General features: G+C 39.5%; 13 non-coding genes across 13 annotated transcripts; all 13 read left to right on the plus strand.

Annotated features, from left to right (window-relative positions):
- The first annotated feature begins 767 nt into the window (after positions 1–767).
- Positions 768–839, plus strand: TRNAE-CUC (transfer RNA glutamic acid (anticodon CUC)). The gene has a single exon. It is a non-coding gene; the product is annotated as a tRNA-Glu (tRNA).
- A 482-nt stretch (positions 840–1,321) lies between these two features.
- TRNAE-CUC (transfer RNA glutamic acid (anticodon CUC)) lies at positions 1,322–1,393 on the plus strand. Its single transcript has one exon. It is a non-coding gene; the product is annotated as a tRNA-Glu (tRNA).
- A 485-nt stretch (positions 1,394–1,878) lies between these two features.
- Positions 1,879–1,950, plus strand: TRNAE-CUC (transfer RNA glutamic acid (anticodon CUC)). Its single transcript has one exon. It is a non-coding gene; the product is annotated as a tRNA-Glu (tRNA).
- Positions 1,951–2,435: 485 nt separating this feature from the next.
- TRNAE-CUC (transfer RNA glutamic acid (anticodon CUC)) lies at positions 2,436–2,507 on the plus strand. The gene has a single exon. It is a non-coding gene; the product is annotated as a tRNA-Glu (tRNA).
- Positions 2,508–2,992: 485 nt separating this feature from the next.
- On the plus strand, positions 2,993–3,064 carry TRNAE-CUC (transfer RNA glutamic acid (anticodon CUC)). Its single transcript has one exon. It is a non-coding gene; the product is annotated as a tRNA-Glu (tRNA).
- A 2,667-nt stretch (positions 3,065–5,731) lies between these two features.
- Positions 5,732–5,803, plus strand: TRNAE-CUC (transfer RNA glutamic acid (anticodon CUC)). Its single transcript has one exon. It is a non-coding gene; the product is annotated as a tRNA-Glu (tRNA).
- Positions 5,804–7,482: 1,679 nt separating this feature from the next.
- Positions 7,483–7,554, plus strand: TRNAE-CUC (transfer RNA glutamic acid (anticodon CUC)). The gene has a single exon. It is a non-coding gene; the product is annotated as a tRNA-Glu (tRNA).
- A 1,860-nt stretch (positions 7,555–9,414) lies between these two features.
- TRNAE-CUC (transfer RNA glutamic acid (anticodon CUC)) lies at positions 9,415–9,486 on the plus strand. The gene has a single exon. It is a non-coding gene; the product is annotated as a tRNA-Glu (tRNA).
- A 4,905-nt stretch (positions 9,487–14,391) lies between these two features.
- On the plus strand, positions 14,392–14,463 carry TRNAE-CUC (transfer RNA glutamic acid (anticodon CUC)). Its single transcript has one exon. It is a non-coding gene; the product is annotated as a tRNA-Glu (tRNA).
- A 1,597-nt stretch (positions 14,464–16,060) lies between these two features.
- TRNAE-CUC (transfer RNA glutamic acid (anticodon CUC)) lies at positions 16,061–16,132 on the plus strand. Its single transcript has one exon. It is a non-coding gene; the product is annotated as a tRNA-Glu (tRNA).
- A 1,599-nt stretch (positions 16,133–17,731) lies between these two features.
- Positions 17,732–17,803, plus strand: TRNAE-CUC (transfer RNA glutamic acid (anticodon CUC)). The gene has a single exon. It is a non-coding gene; the product is annotated as a tRNA-Glu (tRNA).
- Positions 17,804–18,843: 1,040 nt separating this feature from the next.
- Positions 18,844–18,915, plus strand: TRNAE-CUC (transfer RNA glutamic acid (anticodon CUC)). The gene has a single exon. It is a non-coding gene; the product is annotated as a tRNA-Glu (tRNA).
- A 483-nt stretch (positions 18,916–19,398) lies between these two features.
- Positions 19,399–19,470, plus strand: TRNAE-CUC (transfer RNA glutamic acid (anticodon CUC)). The gene has a single exon. It is a non-coding gene; the product is annotated as a tRNA-Glu (tRNA).
- The last annotated feature ends 433 nt before the right edge of the window (positions 19,471–19,903 follow it).

A 19,903-nucleotide genomic window follows, 5' to 3' on the forward strand; every position in this document is an offset into this window, starting at 1 on the left:
GTAAAAGAGCTGTGGCCTTCAAGTCTGGTGGAAGAAAAAAGCCATGAAAATAGGAAAGAAAAGTACCCCATTTGAAGTTCAAACTAAGACTGACACACTACCTACTGCACTAGCGAGACCAGACATTTTCACCCCATCGCAACATGGATAAATTAAAGCAAGTAATGACATTTATTTTGTTCTTTTATTTATTTTTATATTACTTACTCTAAACCTTATCTCCTCCCATATGGTCTAGCGGTTAGGATTCCTGGTTGTGGCCCGGGTTCGACTCCTGGTATGGGAATGAGCCTCCATTTAGACTTGAACCTGAATTCGATGGTCGAGTGGGTCAGTTTAATGTTTCTGGATGAAAGTGCTTTTGTGGCCAAAAATCTGAATGTGCCTTTTCTTCATTTTGCACAAGATACTATTTTGGCTTTAGGTTTTGAATAATTCCCATCTCTCCCTTATCACTCCAAGTTGTCAAGGAAGTCAGAAGCACCATTGTCCTGTCCGTCAATTTGGCTTTCCTTAATTTTTGATTGATAATGTTTTGGCATTCAATGTAAAAGAGCTGTGGCCTTCAAGTCTGGTGGAAGAAAAAAGCCATGAAAATAGGAAAGAAAAGTACCCCATTTGAAGTTCAAACTAAGACTGACACACTACTTCTGCACTAGCGAGACCAGACATTTTCACCCCATCGCAACATGGATAAATTAAAGCAAGTAATGACTTTTTACTTTATTAATTTTTTTTTTATATTACATACACTAAACCTTATCTGCTCCCATATGGTCTAGTGGTTAGGATTCCTGGTTCTCACCCAGGTGGCCTGGGTTTGACTCCCGGTATGGGAATGTGCCTCCATTTAGACGTGAACCTGCATTCGATGGTCGAGTGGGTCAGTTTAATGTTTCTGGATGAAAGTGCTTTTGTGGCCAAAAATCTGAATGTGCCTTTTCTTCATTTTGCACAAGATACTATTTTGGCTTTAGGTTTTGAATAATTCCCATCTCTCCCTTATCGCTCCAAGTTGTCAAGGAAGTCAAAAGCACCATTGTCCTGTCCGTCAATTTGGCTTTCCCTGATTTTTGATTGATAATGTTTTGGCATTCAATGTAAAAGAGCTGTGGCCTTCAAGTCTGGTGGAAGAAAAAAGCCATGAAAATAGGAAAGAAAAGTACCCCATTTGAAGTTCAAACTAAGACTGACACACTACCTACTGCACTAGCGAGACCAGACATTTTCACCCCATCGCAACATGGATAAATTAAAGCAAGTAATGACTTTTTACTTTATTAATTTTTTTTTTATATTACATACACTAAACCTTATCTGCTCCCATATGGTCTAGTGGTTAGGATTCCTGGTTCTCACCCAGGTGGCCTGGGTTTGACTCCCGGTATGGGAATGTGCCTCCATTTAGACGTGAACCTGCATTCGATGGTCGAGTGGGTCAGTTTAATGTTTCTGGATGAAAGTGCTTTTGTGGCCAAAAATCTGAATGTGCCTTTTCTTCATTTTGCACAAGATACTATTTTGGCTTTAGGTTTTGAATAATTCCCATCTCTCCCTTATCGCTCCAAGTTGTCAAGGAAGTCAGAAGCACTATTGTCCTGTCCGTCAATTTGGCTTTCCCTGATTTTTGATTGATAATGTTTTGGCATTCAATGTAAAAGAGCTGTGGCCTTCAAGTCTGGTGGAAGAAAAAAGCCATGAAAATAGGAAAGAAAAGTACCCCATTTGAAGTTCAAACTAAGACTGACACACTACCTACTGCACTAGCGAGACCAGACATTTTCACCCCATCGCAACATGGATAAATTAAAGCAAGTAATGACTTTTTATTTTGTTCTTTTATTTATTTTCATATTACTTACTCTAAATCTTATCTGCTGCCATATGGTCTAGCGGTTAGGATTCCTGGTTCTCACCCAGGTGGCCTGGGTTTGACTCCCGGTATGGGAATGTGCCTCCATTTAGACGTGAACCTGCATTCGATGGTCGAGTGGGTCAGTTTAATGTTTCTGGATGAAAGTGCTTTTGTGGCCAAAAATCTGAATGTGCCTTTTCTTCATTTTGCACAAGATACTATTTTGGCTTTAGGTTTTGAATAATTCCCATCTCTCCCTTATTACTCCAAGTTGTCAAGGAAGTCAGAAGCACCATTGTCCTGTCCGTCAATTTGGCTTTCCTTCATTTTTGATTGATAATGTTTTGGCATTCAATGTAAAAGAGCTGTGGCCTTCAAGTCTGGTGGAAGAAAAAAGCCATGAAAATAGGAAAGAAAAGTACCCCATTTGAAGTTCAAACTAAGACTGACACACTACCTACTGCACTAGCGAGACCAGACATTTTCACCCCATCGCAACATGGATAAATTAAAGCAAGTAATGACTTTTTATTTTGTTCTTTTATTTATTTTCATATTACTTACTCTAAATCTTATCTGCTGCCATATGGTCTAGCGGTTAGGATTCCTGGTTCTCACCCAGGTGGCCCGGGTTCGACTCCTGGTATGGGAATGAGCCTCCATTTAGACTTGAACCTGCATTCTGTGGTCGAGTGGGTCAGTTTAATGTTTCTGGATGAAAGTGCTTTTGTGGCCAAAAATCTGAATGTGCCTTTTCTACATTTTGCACAAGATACTATTTTGGCTTTAGGTTTTGAATAATTCCCATCTCTCCCTTATTACTCCAAGTTGTCAAGGAAGTCAGAAGCACCATTGTCCTGTCCGTCAATTTGGCTTTCCTTCATTTTTGATTGATAATGTTTTGGCATTCAATGTAAAAGAGCTGTGGCCTTCAAGTCTGGTGGAAGAAAAAAGCCATGAAAATAGGAAAGAAAAGTACCCCATTTGAAGTTCAAACTAAGACTGACACACTACCTACTGCACTAGCGAGACCAGACATTTTCACCCCATCGCAACATGGATAAATTAAAGCAAGTAATGACTTTTTATTTTGTTCTTTTATTTATTTTCATATTACTTACTCTAAATCTTATCTGCTGCCATATGGTCTAGCGGTTAGGATTCCTGGTTCTCACCCAGGTGGCCCGGGTTCGACTCCTGGTATGGGAATGAGCCTCCATTTAGACTTGAACCTGCATTCGGTGGTTGAGTGGGTCAGTTTAATGTTTCTGGATGAAAGTGCTTTTGTGGCCAAAAATTTGAATGTGCCTTTTCTTCATTTTGCACAAGATACTATTTTGGCTTTAGGTTTTGAATAATTACCATCTCTCCCTTATCACTCCAAGTTGTCAAGGAGGTCAGAAGCACCATTGTCCTCTCCGTCAATTTGGCTTTCCTTCATTTTTGATTGATAATGTTAAGACATTCAATGTAAAAGAGCTGTGGCCTTCAAGTCTGGTGGAAGAAAAAAGCCATGAAAATAGGAAAGAAAAGTACCCCATTTGAAGTTCAAACTAAGACTGACACACTACCTACTGCACTAGCGAGACCAGACATTTTCACTCCATCGCAACATGGATAAATTAAAGCAAGTAATGACTTTTTATTTTGTTCTTTTATTTATTTTCATATTACTTACTCTAAACCTTATCTGCTGCCATATGGTCTAGCGGTTAGGATTCCTGGTATGGGAACGAGCCTCCATTTAGACTTGAACCTGCATTCGATGGTCGAGTGGGTCAGTTTAATGTTTCTGGATGAAAGTGCTTTTGTGGCCAAAAATCTGAATGTGCCTTTTCTTCATTTTGCACAAGATACTATTTTGGCTTTAGGTTTTGAATAATTCCCATCTCTCCCTTATTACTCCAAGTTGTCAAGGAAGTCAGAAGCACCATTGTCCTGTCCGTCAATTTGGCTTTCCTTCATTTTTGATTGATAATGTTTTGGCATTCAATGTAAAAGAGCTGTGGCCTTCAAGTCTGGTGGAAGAAAAAAGCCATGAAAATAGGAAAGAAAAGTACCCCATTTGAAGTTCAAACTAAGACTGACACACTACCTACTGCACTAGCGAGACCAGACATTTTCACCCCATCGCAACATGGATAAATTAAAGCAAGTAATGACTTTTTATTTTGTTCTTTTATTTATTTTCATATTACTTACTCTAAATCTTATCTGCTGCCATATGGTCTAGCGGTTAGGATTCCTGGTTCTCACCCAGTTGGCCCGGGTTCGACTCCTGGTATGGGAATGAGCCTCCATTTAGACTTGAACCTGCATTCGGTGGTCGAGTGGGTCAGTTTAATGTTTCTGGATGAAAGTGCTTTTGTGGCCAAAAATTTGAATGTGCCTTTTCTTCATTTTGCACAAGATACTATTTTGGCTTTAGGTTTTGAATAATTACCATCTCTCCCTTATCACTCCAAGTTGTCAAGGAGGTCAGAAGCACCATTGTCCTCTCCGTCAATTTGGCTTTCCTTCATTTTTGATTGATAATGTTAAGACATTCAATGTAAAAGAGCTGTGGCCTTCAAGTCTGGTGGAAGAAAAAAGCCATGAAAATAGGAAAGAAAAGTACCCCATTTGAAGTTCAAACTAAGACTGACACACTACCTACTGCACTAGCGAGACCAGACATTTTCACCCCATCGCAACATGGATAAATGAAAGCAAGTAATGACTTTTTACTTTATTAATTTTTTTTTTTATATTACATACACAAAACCTTATCTGCTCCCATATGGTCTAGCGGTTAGGATTCCTGGTTGTGGCCCGGGTTCGACTCCTGGTATGGGAATGAGCCTCCATTTAGACTTGAACCTGAATTCGATGGTCGAGTGGGTCAGTTTAATGTTTCTGGATGAAAGTGCTTTTGTGGCCAAAAATCTGAATGTGCCTTTTCTTCATTTTGCACAAGATACTATTTTGGCTTTAGGTTTTGAATAATTCCCATCTCTCCCTTATCACTCCAAGTTGTCAAGGAAGTCAGAAGCACCATTGTCCTCTCCGTCAATTTGGCTTTCCTTCATTTTTGATTGATAATGTTTTGGCATTCAATGTAAAAGAGCTGTGGCCTTCAAGTCTGGTGGAAAAAAAAAACCATGAAAATAGGAAAGAAAAGTACACCATTTGAAGTTCAAACTAAGACTGACACACTACCTACTGCACTAGCGAGACCAGACATTTTCACCCCATCGCAACATGGATAAATTAAAGCAAGTAATTACTTTTTATTTTGTTCTTTTATTTATTTTCATATTACTTACTCTAAACCTTATCATCTCCCATATGGTCTAGCGGTTAGGATTCCTGGTTCTCACCCAGGTGGCCTGGGTTTTACACCCGGTATGGGAATGTGCCTCCATTTAGACTTGAACCTGCATTCGATGGTCGAGTGGGTCAGTTTAATGTTTCTGGATGAAAGTGCTTTTGTGGCCAAAAATCTGAATGTGCCTTTTCTTCATTTTGCACAAGATACTATTTTGGCTTTAGGTTTTGAATAATTACCATCTCTCCCTTATCACTCCAAGTTGTCAAGGAGGTCAGAAGCACCATTGCCCTCTCCGTCAATTTGGCTTTCCTTCATTTTTGATTGATAATGTTTTGGCATTCAATGTAAAAGAGCTGTGGCCTTCAAGTCTGGTGGAAGAAAAAAGCCATGAAAATAGGAAAGAAAAGTACCCCATTTGAAGTTCAAACTAAGACTGACACACTACCTACTGCACTAGCGAGACCAGACATTTTCACCCCATCGCAACATGGATAAATGAAAGCAAGTAATGACTTTTTACTTTATTAATTTTTTTTTTTATATTACATACACAAAACCTTATCTGCTCCCATATGGTCTAGAGGTTAGGATTCCTGGTTCTCACCCAGGTGGCCTGGGTTCGACTCCTGGTATGGGAATGAGCCTCCATTTAGACTTGAACCTGCATTCGATGGTCGAGTGGGTCAGTTTAATGTTTCTGGATAAAAGTGCTTTTGTGCCAAAAATCTGAATGTGCCTTTTCTTCATTTTGCACAAGATACTATTTTGGCTTTAGGTTTTGAATAATTCCCATCTCTCCCTTATCACTCCAAGTTGTCAAGGAAGTCAGAAGCACCATTGTCCTCTCCGTCAATTTGGCTTTCCTTCATTTTTGATTGATAATGTTTTGGCATTCAATGTAAAAGAGCTGTGGCCTTCAAGTCTGGTGGAAGAAAAAAGCCATGAAAATATGAAAGAAAAGTTCCCCATTTGAAGTTCAATCTAAGACTGACACACTACCTACTGCATTAGCGAGACCAGACATTTTCACCCCATCGCAACATGGATAAATTAAAGCAAGTAATGACTTTTTATTTTGTTCTTTTATTTATTTTCATATTACTTACTCTAAACCTTATCTTCTCCCATATGGTCTAGCGTTTAGGATTACTGGTTCTCACCCAGGTGGCCTGGGCTTTACTCCCGGTATGGGAATGTGCCTCCATTTAGACTTGAACCTGCATTCGATGGTCGAGTGGGTCAGTTTAATGTTTCTGGATGAAAGTGCTTTTGTGGCCAAAAATCTGAAAGTGCCTTTTCTTCATTTTGCACAAGATACTATTTTGGCTTTAGGTTTTGAATAATTCCCATCTCTCCCTTATCACTCCAAGTTGTCAAGGAAGTCAGAAGCACCATTGTCCTGTCCGTCAATTTGGCTTTCCTTGATTTTTGATTGATAATGTTTTGGCATTCAATGTAAAAGAGCTGTGGCCTTCAAGTCTGGTGGAAGAAAAAAGCCATGAAAATAGGAAAGAAAAGTACCCCATTTGAAGTTCAAACTAAGACTGACACACTACCTACTGCACTAGCGAGACCAGACATTTTCACCCCATCGCAACATGGATAAATTAAAGCAAGTAATGACTTTTATTTTGTTCTTTTATTTATTTTTATATTACTTACTCTAAACCTTATCTCCTCCCATATGGTCTAGCGTTTAGGATTTCTGGTTCTCACCCAGGTGGCCCGGGTTCAACTCCTGGTATGGGAATAAGCCCCCATTTAGACTTGAACCTGCATTCGATGGTCGAGTGGGTCAGTTTAATGTTTCTGGATGAAAGTGCTTTTGTGGCCAAAAATCTGAATGTGCCTTTTCTTCATTTTGCACAAGATACTATTTTGGCTTTAGGTTTTGAATAATTCCCATCTCTCCCTTATCACTCCAAGTTGTCAAGGAAGTCAGAAGCACCATTGTCCTGTCCATGGCTTTAGGTTTTGAATAATTCCCATCTCTCCCTTATCACTCCAAGTTGTCAAGGAAGTCAGAAGCACCATTGTCCTGTCCGTCAATTTGGCTTTCCTTGGTTTTTGATTGATAATGTTTTGGCATTCAATGTAAAAGAGCTGTGGCCTTCAAGTCTGGTGGAAGAAAAAAGCCATGAAAATAGGAAAGAAAAGTACCCCATTTGAAGTTCAAACTAAGACTGACACACTACCTACTGCACTAGCGAGACCAGACATTGTCACCCCATCGCAACATGGATAAATTAAAGCAAGTAATGACTTTTATTTTGTTCTTTTATTTATTTTTATATTACTTACTCTAAATCTTATCTCCTTCCATATGCTCTAGCGGTTAGGATTCCTGGTTCTCACCCAGGTGGCCTGGGTTCAACTCCCGGTATGGGAATGAGCCTCCATTTAGACTTGAACCTGCATTCGATGGTCGAGTGGGTCAGTTTAATGTTTCTGGATGAAAGTGCTTTTGTGGCCAAAAATCTGAATGTGCCTTTTCTTCATTTTGCACAAGATACTATTTTGGCTTTAGGTTTTGAATAATTCCCATCTCTCCCTTATCACTCCAAGTTGTCAAGGAAGTCAGAAGCACCATTGTCCTGTCCGTCAATTTGGCTTTCCTTGATCTTTGATTGATAATGTTTTGGCATTCAATGTAAAAGAGCTGTGGCCTTCAAGTCTGGTGGAAGAAAAAAGCCATGAAAATAGGAAAGAAAAGTACCCCATTTGAAGTTCAAACTAAGACTGACACACTACCTACTGCACTAGCGAGACCAGACATTTTCACCCCATCGCAACATGGATAAATTAAAGCAAGTAATGACTTTTATTTTGTTCTTTTATTTATTTTTATATTACTTACTCTAAACCTTATCTCCTCCCATATGGTCTAGCGGTTAGGATTCCTGGTTGTGGCCCGGGTTCGACTCCTGGTATGGGAATGAGCCTCCATTTAGACTTGAACCTGCATTCGATGGTCGAGTGGGTCAGTTTAATGTTTCTGGATGAAAGTGCTTTTGTGGCCAAAAATCTGAAAGTGCCTTTTCTTCATTTTGCACAAGATACTATTTTGGCTTTAGGTTTTGAATAATTCCCATCTCTCCCTTATCACTCCAAGTTGTCAAGGAAGTCAGAAGCACCATTGTCCTGTCCGTCAATTTGGCTTTCCTTGATTTTTGATTGATAATGTTTTGGCATTCAATGTAAAAGAGCTGTGGCCTTCAAGTCTGGTGGAAGAAAAAAGCCATGAAAATAGGAAAGAAAAGTACCCCATTTGAAGTTCAAACTAAGACTGACACACTATCTGAAAGTGCCTTTTCTTCATTTTGCACAAGATACTATTTTGGCTTTAGGTTTTGAATAATTCCCATCTCTCCCTTATCACTCCAAGTTGTCAAGGAAGTCAGAAGCACCATTGTCCTGTCCGTCAATTTGTCTTTCCTTGATTTTTGATTGATAATGTTTTGGCATTCAATGTAAAAGAGCTGTGGCCTTCAAGTCTGGTGGAAGAAAAAAGCCATGAAAATAGGAAAGAAAAGTACCCCATTTGAAGTTCAAACTAAGACTGACACACTACCTACTGCACTAGCGAGACCAGACATTTTCACCCCATCGCAACATGGATAAATTAAAGCACGTAATGACTTTTTATTTTGTTCTTTTATTTATTTTCATATTACTTACGCTAAACCTTATCTGCTCCCATATGGTCTAGCGGTTAGGATTCCTGGTTCTCACTCAGGTAGCCTGGGTTTGACTCACGGTATGGGAATGTGCCTCCGTTTAGACTTGAACCTGCATTCGATGGTCGCGTGGGTCAGTTTAATGTTTCTGGATGAAAGTGCTTTTGTGGCCAAAAATCTGAATGTGCCTTTTCTTCATTTTGCACAAGATACTATTTTGGCTTTAGGTTTTGAATAATTACCATCTCTCCCTTATCACTCCAAGTTGTCAAGGAGGTCATAAGCACCATTGTCCTCTCCATCAATTTGGCTTTCCTTCATTTTTGATTGATAATGTTTTGGCATTCAATGTAAAAGAGCTGTGGCCTTCAAGTCTGGTGGAAGAAAAAAGCCATGAAAATAGGAAAGAAAAGTACCCCATTTGAAGTTCAAACTAAGACTGACACACTACCTACTGCACTAGCGAGACCAGACATTTTCACCCCATCGCAACATGGATAAATTAAAGCAAGTAATGACTTTTTACTTTATTATTTTTTTTTTTAATATTACATACACAAAACCTTATCTGCTCCCATATGGTCTAGCGGTTAGGATTCCTGGTTCTCACCCAGGTGGCCCGGCTTCGACTCCCGGTATGGGAATGAGCCTCCATTTAGACTTGAACCTGCATTCGATGGTCGAGTGGGTCAGTTTAATGTTTCTGGATGAAAGTGCTTTTGTGGCCAAAAATCTGAATGTGCCTTTTCTTCATTTTGCACAAGATACTATTTTGGCTTTAGGTTTTGAATAATTCCCATCTCTCCCTTATCACTCCAAGTTGTCAAGGAAGTCAGAAGCACCATTGTCCTGTCCGTCAATTTGGCTTTCCTTGATTTTTGATTGATAATGTTTTGGCATTCAATGTAAAAGAGCTGTGGCCTTCAAGTCTGGTGGAAGAAAAAAGCCATGAAAATAGGAAAGAAAAGTACCCCATTTGAAGTTCAAACTAAGACTGACACACTACCTACTGCACTAGCGAGACCAGACATTTTCACCCCATCGCAACATGGATAAATTAAAGCAAGTAATGACTTTTATTTTGTTCTTTTATTTATTTTCATATTACTTACTCTAAACCTTATCTGCTCCCATATGGTCTAGCGATTAGGATTCCTGGTTCTCACCTGGGTGGCCTGGGTTCCACTCCCGGTATGGGAATGAGCCTCCATTTAGACTTGAACCTGCATTCGGTGGTCGAGTGGGTCAGTTTAATGTTTCTGGATGAAAGTGCTTTTGTAGCCAAAAATCTGAATGTGCCTTTTCTTCATTTTGCACAAGATACTATTTTGGCTTTAGGTTTTGAATAATTCCCAACACTCCCTTATCACTCCAAGTTGTCAAGGAAGTCAGAAGCACCATTGTCCTGTCCGTCAATTTGGCTTTCCTTCATTTTTGATTGATAATGTTTTGGCATTCAATGTAAAAGAGCTGTGGCCTTCAAGTCTGGTGGAAGAAAAAAGCCATGAAAATAGGAAAGAAAAGTACCCCCATTTGAAGTTCAAACTAAGACTGACACACTACCTACTGCACTAGCGAGACCAGACATTTTCACCCCATCGCAACATGGATAAATTAAAGCAAGTAATGACTTTTTATTTTGTTCTTTTATTTATTTTTATATTACTTACTCTAAACCTTATTTGCTCCCATATTGTCTAGCGGTTAGGATTCCTGGTTCTCACCCAGGTGGTCTGGGTTCAACTCCTGGTATGGGAAAGAGCCTCCATTTAGACTTGAACCTGCATTCGATGGTCAAGTGGGTCAGTTTAATTTTTTCTGGATGAAAGTGCTTTTGTGGCTAAAAATCTGAATGTGCCTTTTCTTTATTTTGCACAAGATACTATTTTGGCTTTAGGTTTTGAATAATTCCCATCTCTCCCTCATCACTCCAAGTTGTCAAGGAAGTCAGAAGCACCATTGTCCTGTCCGTCAATTTGGCTTTCCTTCATTTTTGATTGATAATGTTTTGGCATTCAATGTAAAAGAGCTGTGGCCTTCAAGTCTGGTGGAAGAAAAAAGCCATGAAAATAGGAAAGAAAAGTACCCCATTTGAAGTTCAAACTAAGACTGACACACTACCTACTGCACTAGCGAGACCAGACATTTTCACCCCATCGCAACATGGATAAATTAAAGCAAGTAATGACTTTTATTTTGTTCTTTTATTTATTTTTATATTACTTACTCTAAACCTTATCTCCTCCCATATGGTCTAGCGGTTAGGATTCCTGGTTGTGGCCCGGGTTCGACTCCTGGTATGGGAATGAGCCTCCATTTAGACTTGAACCTGCATTCGATGGTCGAGTGGGTCAGTTTAATGTTTCTGGATGAAAGTGCTTTTGTGGCCAAAAATCTGAAAGTGCCTTTTCTTCATTTTGCACAAGATACTATTTTGGCTTTAGGTTTTGAATAATTCCCATCTCTCCCTTATCACTCCAAGTTGTCAAGGAAGTCAGAAGCACCATTGTCCTGTCCGTCAATTTGGCTTTCCTTGATTTTTGATTGATAATGTTTTGGCATTCAATGTAAAAGAGCTGTGGCCTTCAAGTCTGGTGGAAGAAAAAAGCCATGAAAATAGGAAAGAAAAGTACCCCATTTGAAGTTCAAACTAAGACTGACACACTACCTACTGCACTAGCGAGACCAGACATTTTCACCCCATCGCAACATGGATAAATTAAAGCAAGTAATGACATTTATTTTGTTCTTTTATTTATTTTTATATTACTTACTCTAAACCTTATCTCCTCCCATATGGTCTAGCGGTTAGGATTCCTGGTTGTGGCCCGGGTTCGACTCCTGGTATGGGAATGAGCCTCCATTTAGACTTGAACCTGAATTCGATGGTCGAGTGGGTCAGTTTAATGTTTCTGGATGAAAGTGCTTTTGTGGCCAAAAATCTGAATGTGCCTTTTCTTCATTTTGCACAAGATACTATTTTGGCTTTAGGTTTTGAATAATTCCCATCTCTCCCTTATCACTCCAAGTTGTCAAGGAAGTCAGAAGCACCATTGTCCTGTCCGTCAATTTGGCTTTCCTTAATTTTTGATTGATAATGTTTTGGCATTCAATGTAAAAGAGCTGTGGCCTTCAAGTCTGGTGGAAGAAAAAAGCCATGAAAATAGGAAAGAAAAGTACCCCATTTGAAGTTCAAACTAAGACTGACACACTACCTACTGCACTAGCGAGACCAGACATTTTCACCCCATCGCAACATGGATAAATTAAAGCAAGTAATGACTTTTTACTTTATTATTTTTTTTTTTTATATTACATACGCAAAACCTTATCTGCTGCCATATGGTCTAGAGGTTAGGATTCCTGGTTCTCTCCCAGGTGGCCCGGGTTTGACTCCTGGTATGGGAATAAGCCCCCATTTAGACTTGAACCTGCATTCGATGGTCGAGTGGGTCAGTTTAATGTTTCTGGATGAAAGTGCTTTTGTGGCCAAAAATCTGAAAGTGCCTTTTCTTCATTTTGCACAAGATACTATTTTGGCTTTAGGTTTTGAATAATTCCCATCTCTCCCTTATCACTCCAAGTTGTCAAGGAAGTCAGAAGCACCATTGTCCTGTCCGTCAATTTGTCTTTCCTTGATTTTTGATTGATAATGTTTTGGCATTCAATGTAAAAGAGCTGTGGCCTTCAAGTCTGGTGGAAGAAAAAAGCCATGAAAATAGGAAAGAAAAGTACCCCATTTGAAGTTCAAACTAAGACTGACACACTACCTACTGCACTAGCGAGACCAGACATTTTCACCCCATCGCAACATGGATAAATTAAAGCACGTAATGACTTTTTATTTTGTTCTTTTATTTATTTTCATATTACTTACGCTAAACCTTATCTGCTCCCATATGGTCTAGCGGTTAGGATTCCTGGTTCTCACTCAGGTAGCCTGGGTTTGACTCACGGTATGGGAATGTGCCTCCGTTTAGACTTGAACCTGCATTCGATGGTCGCGTGGGTCAGTTTAGTGTTTCTGGATGAAAGTGCTTTTGTGGCCAAAAATCTGAATGTGCCTTTTCTTCATTTTGCACAAGATACTATTTTGGCTTTAGGTTTTGAATAATTCCCATCTCTCCCTTATCACTCCAAGTTGTCAAGGAGGTCATAAGCACCATTGTCCTCTCCATCAATTTGGCTTTCCTTCATTTTTGATTGATAATGTTTTGGCATTCAATGTAAAAGAGCTGTGGCCTTCAAGTCTGGTGGAAGAAAAAAGCCATGAAAATAGGAAAGAAAAGTACCCCATTTGAAGTTCAAACTAAGACTGACACACTACCTACTGCACTAGCGAGACCAGACATTTTCACCCCATCGCAACATGGATAAATTAAAGCAAGTAATGACATTTATTTTGTTCTTTTATTTATTTTTATATTACTTACTCTAAACCTTATCTCCTCCCATATGGTCTAGCGGTTAGGATTCCTGGTTGTGGCCCGGGTTCGACTCCTGGTATGGGAATGAGCCTCCATTTAGACTTGAACCTGAATTCGATGGTCGAGTGGGTCAGTTTAATGTTTCTGGATGAAAGTGCTTTTGTGGCCAAAAATCTGAATGTGCCTTTTCTTCATTTTGCACAAGATACTATTTTGGCTTTAGGTTTTGAATAATTCCCATCTCTACCTTATCACTCCAAGTTGTCAAGGAAGTCAGAAGCACCATTGTCCTGTCCGTCAATTTGGCTTTCCTTAATTTTTGATTGATAATGTTTTGGCATTCAATGTAAAAGAGCTGTGGCCTTCAAGTCTGGTGGAAGAAAAAAGCCATGAAAATAGGAAAGAAAAGTACCCCATTTGAAGTTCAAACTAAGACTGACACACTACCTACTGCACTAGCGAGACCAGACATTTTCACCCCATCGCAACATGGATAAATTAAAGCAAGTAATGACTTTTTACTTTATTATTTTTTTTTTTTATATTACCTACGCAAAACCTTATCTGCTGCCATATGGTCTAGAGGTTAGGATTCCTGGTTCTCTCCCAGGTGGCCCGTGTTCGACTCCTGGTATGGGAATAAGCCCCCATTTAGACTTGAACCTGCATTCGATGGTCGAGTGGGTCAGTTTAATGTTTCTGGATGAAAGTGCTTTTGTGGCCAAAAATCTGAATATTCCTTTTCTTCATTTTGCACAAGATACTATTTTGGCTTTAGGTTTTGAATAATTCTCAACTCTCCCTTATCACTCCAAGTTGTCAAGGAAGTCAGAAGCACCATTGTCCTCTCCGTCAATTTGGCTTTCCTTCATTTTTGATTGATAATGTTTTGCCATTCAATGTAAAAGAGCTGTGGCCTTCAAGTCTGGTGGAAGAAAAAAGCCATGAAAATAGGAAAGAAAAGTACCCCATTTGAAGTTCAAACTAAGACTGACACACTACCTACTGCACTAGCGAGACCAGACATTTTCACCCCATCGCAACATGGATAAATTAAAGCAAGTAATGACTTTTTACTTTATTAATTTTTTTTTTATATTACATACACAAAACCTTATCTGCTCCCATATGGTCTAGCGGTTAGGATTCCTGGTTCTCACCCAGGTGGCCTGGGTTTGACTCCCGGTATGGGATTGAGCCTCCATTTAGACTTGAACCTGCATTCGATGGTCGAGTGGTTCAGGTTAATGTTTCTGGATGAAAGTACTTTTGTGGCCAAAAATCGGAATGTGCCTTTTCTTCATTTTGCACAAGATGCTATTTTGGCTTTAGGTTTTGAATAATTCCCATCTCTCCCTTATCACTCCAAGTTGTCAAGGAAGTCAGAAGCACCATTGTCCTGTCAGTCAATTTGGCTTTCCTTGATTTTTGATTGATAATGTTTTGGCATTCAATGTAAAAGAGCTGTGGCCTTCAAGTCTGGTGGAAGAAAAAAGCCATGAAAATAGGAAAGAAAAGTACCCCATTTGAAGTTCAAACTAAGACTGACACACTACCTACTGCACTAGCGAGACCAGACATTTTCACCCCATCGCAACATGGATAAATTAAAGCAAGTAATGACTTTTTATTTTGTTCTTTTATTTATTTTCATATTACTTACTCTAAAACTTATCTGCTCCCATATGGTCTAGCGGTTAGGATTCCTGGTACTCACCTGGGTGGCCTGGGTTCGACTCCCGGTATGGGAATGAGCCTCCATTTAGGCTTGAACCTGCATTCGGTGGTCGAGTGGGTCAGTTTAATGTTTCTGGATGAAAGTGCTTTTGTGGCCAAAAATCTGAATGTGCCTGTTCTTCATTTTGCACAAGATACTATTTTGGCTTTATGTTTTGAATAATTCCCATCTCTCCCTTATCACTCCAAGTTGTCAAGGAGGTCAGAAGCACCATTGTCCTCTCCGTCAATTTGGCTTTCCTTGATTTTTGATTGATAATGTTTTGGCATTCAATGTAAAAGAGCTGTGGCCTTCAAGTCTGGTGGAAGAAAAAAGCCATGAAAATAGGAAAGAAAAGTACCCCATTTGAAGTTCAAACTAAGACTGACACACTACCTACTGCACTAGCGAGACCAGACATTTTCACCCCATCGCAACATGGATAAATTAAAGCACGTAATGACTTTTTATTTTGTTCTTTTATTTATTTTCATATTACTTACGCTAAACCTTATCTGCTCCCATATGGTCTAGCGGTTAGGATTCCTGGTTCTCACTCAGGTAGCCTGGGTTTGACTCACGGTATGGGAATGTGCCTCCGTTTAGACTTGAACCTGCATTCGATGGTCGCGTGGGTCAGTTTAATGTTTCTGGATGAAAGTGCTTTTGTGGCCAAAAATCTGAATGTGCCTTTTCTTCATTTTGCACAAGATACTATTTTGGCTTTAGGTTTTGAATAATTACCATCTCTCCCTTATCACTCCAAGTTGTCAAGGAGGTCATAAGCACCATTGTCCTCTCCATCAATTTGGCTTTCCTTCATTTTTGATTGATAATGTTTTGGCATTCAATGTAAAAGAGCTGTGGCCTTCAAGTCTGGTGGAAGAAAAAAGCCATGAAAATAGGAAAGAAAAGTACCCCATTTGAAGTTCAAACTAAGACTGACACACTACCTACTGCACTAGCGAGACCAGACATTTTCACCCCATCGCAACATGGATAAATTAAAGCAAGTAATGACTTTTTACTTTATTATTTTTTTTTTTAATATTACATACACAAAACCTTATCTGCTCCCATATGGTCTAGCGGTTAGGATTCCTGGTTCTCACCCAGGTGGCCCGGCTTCGACTCCCGGTATGGGAATGAGCCTCCATTTAGACTTGAACCTGCATTCGATGGTCGAGTGGGTCAGTTTAATGTTTCTGGATGAAAGTGCTTTTGTGGCCAAAAATCTGAATGTGCCTTTTCTTCATTTTGCACAAGATACTATTTTGGCTTTAGGTTTTGAATAATTCCCATCTCTCCCTTATCACTCCAAGTTGTCAAGGAAGTCAGAAGCACCATTGTCCTGTCCGTCAATTTGGCTTTCCTTGATTTTTGATTGATAATGTTTTGGCATTCAATGTAAAAGAGCTGTGGCCTTCAAGTCTGGTGGAAGAAAAAAGCCATGAAAATAGGAAAGAAAAGTACCCCATTTGAAGTTCAAACTAAGACTGACACACTACCTACTGCACTAGCGAGACCAGACATTTTCACCCCATCGCAACATGGATAAATTAAAGCAAGTAATGACTTTTATTTTGTTCTTTTATTTATTTTCATATTACTTACTCTAAACCTTATCTGCTCCCATATGGTCTAGCGATTAGGATTCCTGGTTCTCACCTGGGTGGCCTGGGTTCCACTCCCGGTATGGGAATGAGCCTCCATTTAGACTTGAACCTGCATTCGGTGGTCGAGTGGGTCAGTTTAATGTTTCTGGATGAAAGTGCTTTTGTAGCCAAAAATCTGAATGTGCCTTTTCTTCATTTTGCACAAGATACTATTTTGGCTTTAGGTTTTGAATAATTCCCAACACTCCCTTATCACTCCAAGTTGTCAAGGAAGTCAGAAGCACCATTGTCCTGTCCGTCAATTTGGCTTTCCTTCATTTTTGATTGATAATGTTTTGGCATTCAATGTAAAAGAGCTGTGGCCTTCAAGTCTGGTGGAAGAAAAAAGCCATGAAAATAGGAAAGAAAAGTACCCCATTTGAAGTTCAAACTAAGACTGACACACTACCTACTGCACTAGCGAGACCAGACATTTTCACCCCATCGCAACATGGATAAATTAAAGCAAGTAATGACTTTTTATTTTGTTCTTTTATTTATTTTTATATTACTTACTCTAAACCTTATTTGCTCCCATATTGTCTAGCGGTTAGGATTCCTGGTTCTCACCCAGGTGGTCTGGGTTCAACTCCTGGTATGGGAAAGAGCCTCCATTTAGACTTGAACCTGCATTCGATGGTCAAGTGGGTCAGTTTAATTTTTTCTGGATGAAAGTGCTTTTGTGGCTAAAAATCTGAATGTGCCTTTTCTTTATTTTGCACAAGATACTATTTTGGCTTTAGGTTTTGAATAATTCCCATCTCTCCCTCATCACTCCAAGTTGTCAAGGAAGTCAGAAGCACCATTGTCCTGTCCGTCAATTTGGCTTTCCTTCATTTTTGATTGATAATGTTTTGGCATTCAATGTAAAAGAGCTGTGGCCTTCAAGTCTGGTGGAAGAAAAAAGCCATGAAAATAGGAAAGAAAAGTACCCCATTTGAAGTTCAAACTAAGACTGACACACTACCTACTGCACTAGCGAGACCAGACATTTTCACCCCATCGCAACATGGATAAATTAAAGCCAGTAATGACTTTTTATTTTGTTCTTTTATTTATTTTTATATTACTTACTCTAAACCTTATCTCCTCCCATATGGTCTAGCAGTTAGGATTCCTGGTTCTCACCCAGGTGGCCCGTGTTCGACTCCCGGTATGGGAATGAGCCTCCATTTAGACTTGAACCTGCATTCGATGGTCGAGTGGGTCAGTTTAATGTTTCTGGATGAAAGTGCTTTTGTGGCCAAAAATCTGAATGTGCCTTTTCTTCATTTTGCACAAGATACTATTTTGGCTTTAGGTTTTGAATAATTCCCATCTCTCCCTTATCACTCCAAGTTGTCAAGGAAGTCAGAAGCACCATTGTCCTGTCAGTCAATTTGGCTTTCCTTGATTTTTGATTGATAATGTTTTGGCATTCAATGTAAAAGAGCTGTGGCCTTCAAGTCTGGTGGAAGAAAAAAGCCATGAAAATAGGAAAGAAAAGTACCCCATTTGAAGTTCAAACTAAGACTGACACACTACCTACTGCACTAGCGAGACCAGACATTTTCACCCCATCGCAACATGGATAAATTAAAGCAAGTAATGACTTTTTATTTTGTTCTTTTATTTATTTTCATATTACTTACTCTAAAACTTATCTGCTCCCATATGGTCTAGCGGTTAGGATTCCTGGTACTCACCTGGGTGGCCTGGGTTCGACTCCCGGTATGGGAATGAGCCTCCATTTAGGCTTGAACCTGCATTCGGTGGTCGAGTGGGTCAGTTTAATGTTTCTGGATGAAAGTGCTTTTGTGGCCAAAAATCTGAATGTGCCTGTTCTTCATTTTGCACAAGATACTATTTTGGCTTTATGTTTTGAATAATTCCCATCTCTCCCTTATCACTCCAAGTTGTCAAGGAGGTCAGAAGCACCATTGTCCTCTCCGTCAATTTGGCTTTCCTTGATTTTTGATTGATAATGTTTTGGCATTCAATGTAAAAGAGCTGTGGCCTTCAAGTCTGGTGGAAGAAAAAAGCCATGAAAATAGGAAAGAAAAGTACCCCATTTGAAGTTCAAACTAAGACTGACACACTACCTACTGCACTAGCGAGACCAGACATTTTCACCCCATCGCAACATGGATAAATTAAAGCAAGTAATGACTTTTTACTTTATAAATTTTTTTTTTTATATTACATACACAAAACCTTATCTGCTCCCATATGGTCTAGCGGTTAGGATTCCTGGTTCTCACCCAGGTGGCCCGGGTTCGACTCCCGGTATGGGAATGAGCCTCCATTTAGACTTGAACCTGCATTCGATGGTCGAGTGGGTCAGTTTAATGTTTCGGGATGAAGGTGCTTTTGTGGCCAAAAATCGGAATGTGCCTTTTCTTCATTTTGCACAAGATACTATTTTGGCTTTATGTTTTGAATAATTCCCATCTCTCCCTTATCACTCCAAGTTGTCAAGGAAGTCAGAAGCACCATTGTCCTGTCAGTCAATTTTGCTTTCCTTGATTTTTGATTGATAATGTTTTGGCATTCAATGTAAAAGAGCTGTGGCCTTCAAGTCTGGTGGAAGAAAAAAGCCATGAAAATAGGAAAGAAAAGTACCCCATTTGAAGTTCAAACTAAGACTGACACACTACCTACTGCACTAGCGAGACCAGACCTTTTCACCCCATCGCAACATGGATAAATTAAAGCAAGTAATGACTTTTTACTTTATTAATTTTTTTTTTTATATTACATACACAAAACCTTATCTGCTCCCATATGGTCTAGCGGTTAGGATTCCTGGTTCTCACCCAGGTGGCCCAGGTTCGACTCCCGGTATGGGAATGAGCCTCCATTTAGACTTGAACCTGCATTCGATGGTTGAGTGGGTCAGTTTAATGTTTCGGGATGAAAGTGCTTTTGTGGCCAAAAATCGGAATGTGCCTTTTCTTCATTTTGCACAAGATACTATTTTGGCTTTAGGTTTTGAATAATTCCCATCTCTCCCTTATCACTCCAAGTTTTCAAGGAAGTCAGAAGCACCATTGTCCTGTCAGTCAATTTGGCTTTCCTTGATTTTTGATTGATAATGTTTTGGCATTCAATGTAAAAGAGCTGTGGCCTTCAAGTCTGGTGGAAGAAAAAAGCCATGAAAATAGGAAAGAAAAGTACCCCATTTGAAGTTCAAACTAAGACTGACACACTACCTACTGCACTAGCGAGACCAGACATTTTCACCCCATCGCAACATGGATAAATTAAAGCAAGTAATGACTTT

The sequence above is a fragment of the Rhinoderma darwinii genome, chromosome 3, assembly GCF_050947455.1.
Source record: "Rhinoderma darwinii isolate aRhiDar2 chromosome 3, aRhiDar2.hap1, whole genome shotgun sequence".
Classification (NCBI taxonomy): Eukaryota; Metazoa; Chordata; class Amphibia; order Anura; family Rhinodermatidae; genus Rhinoderma; species Rhinoderma darwinii.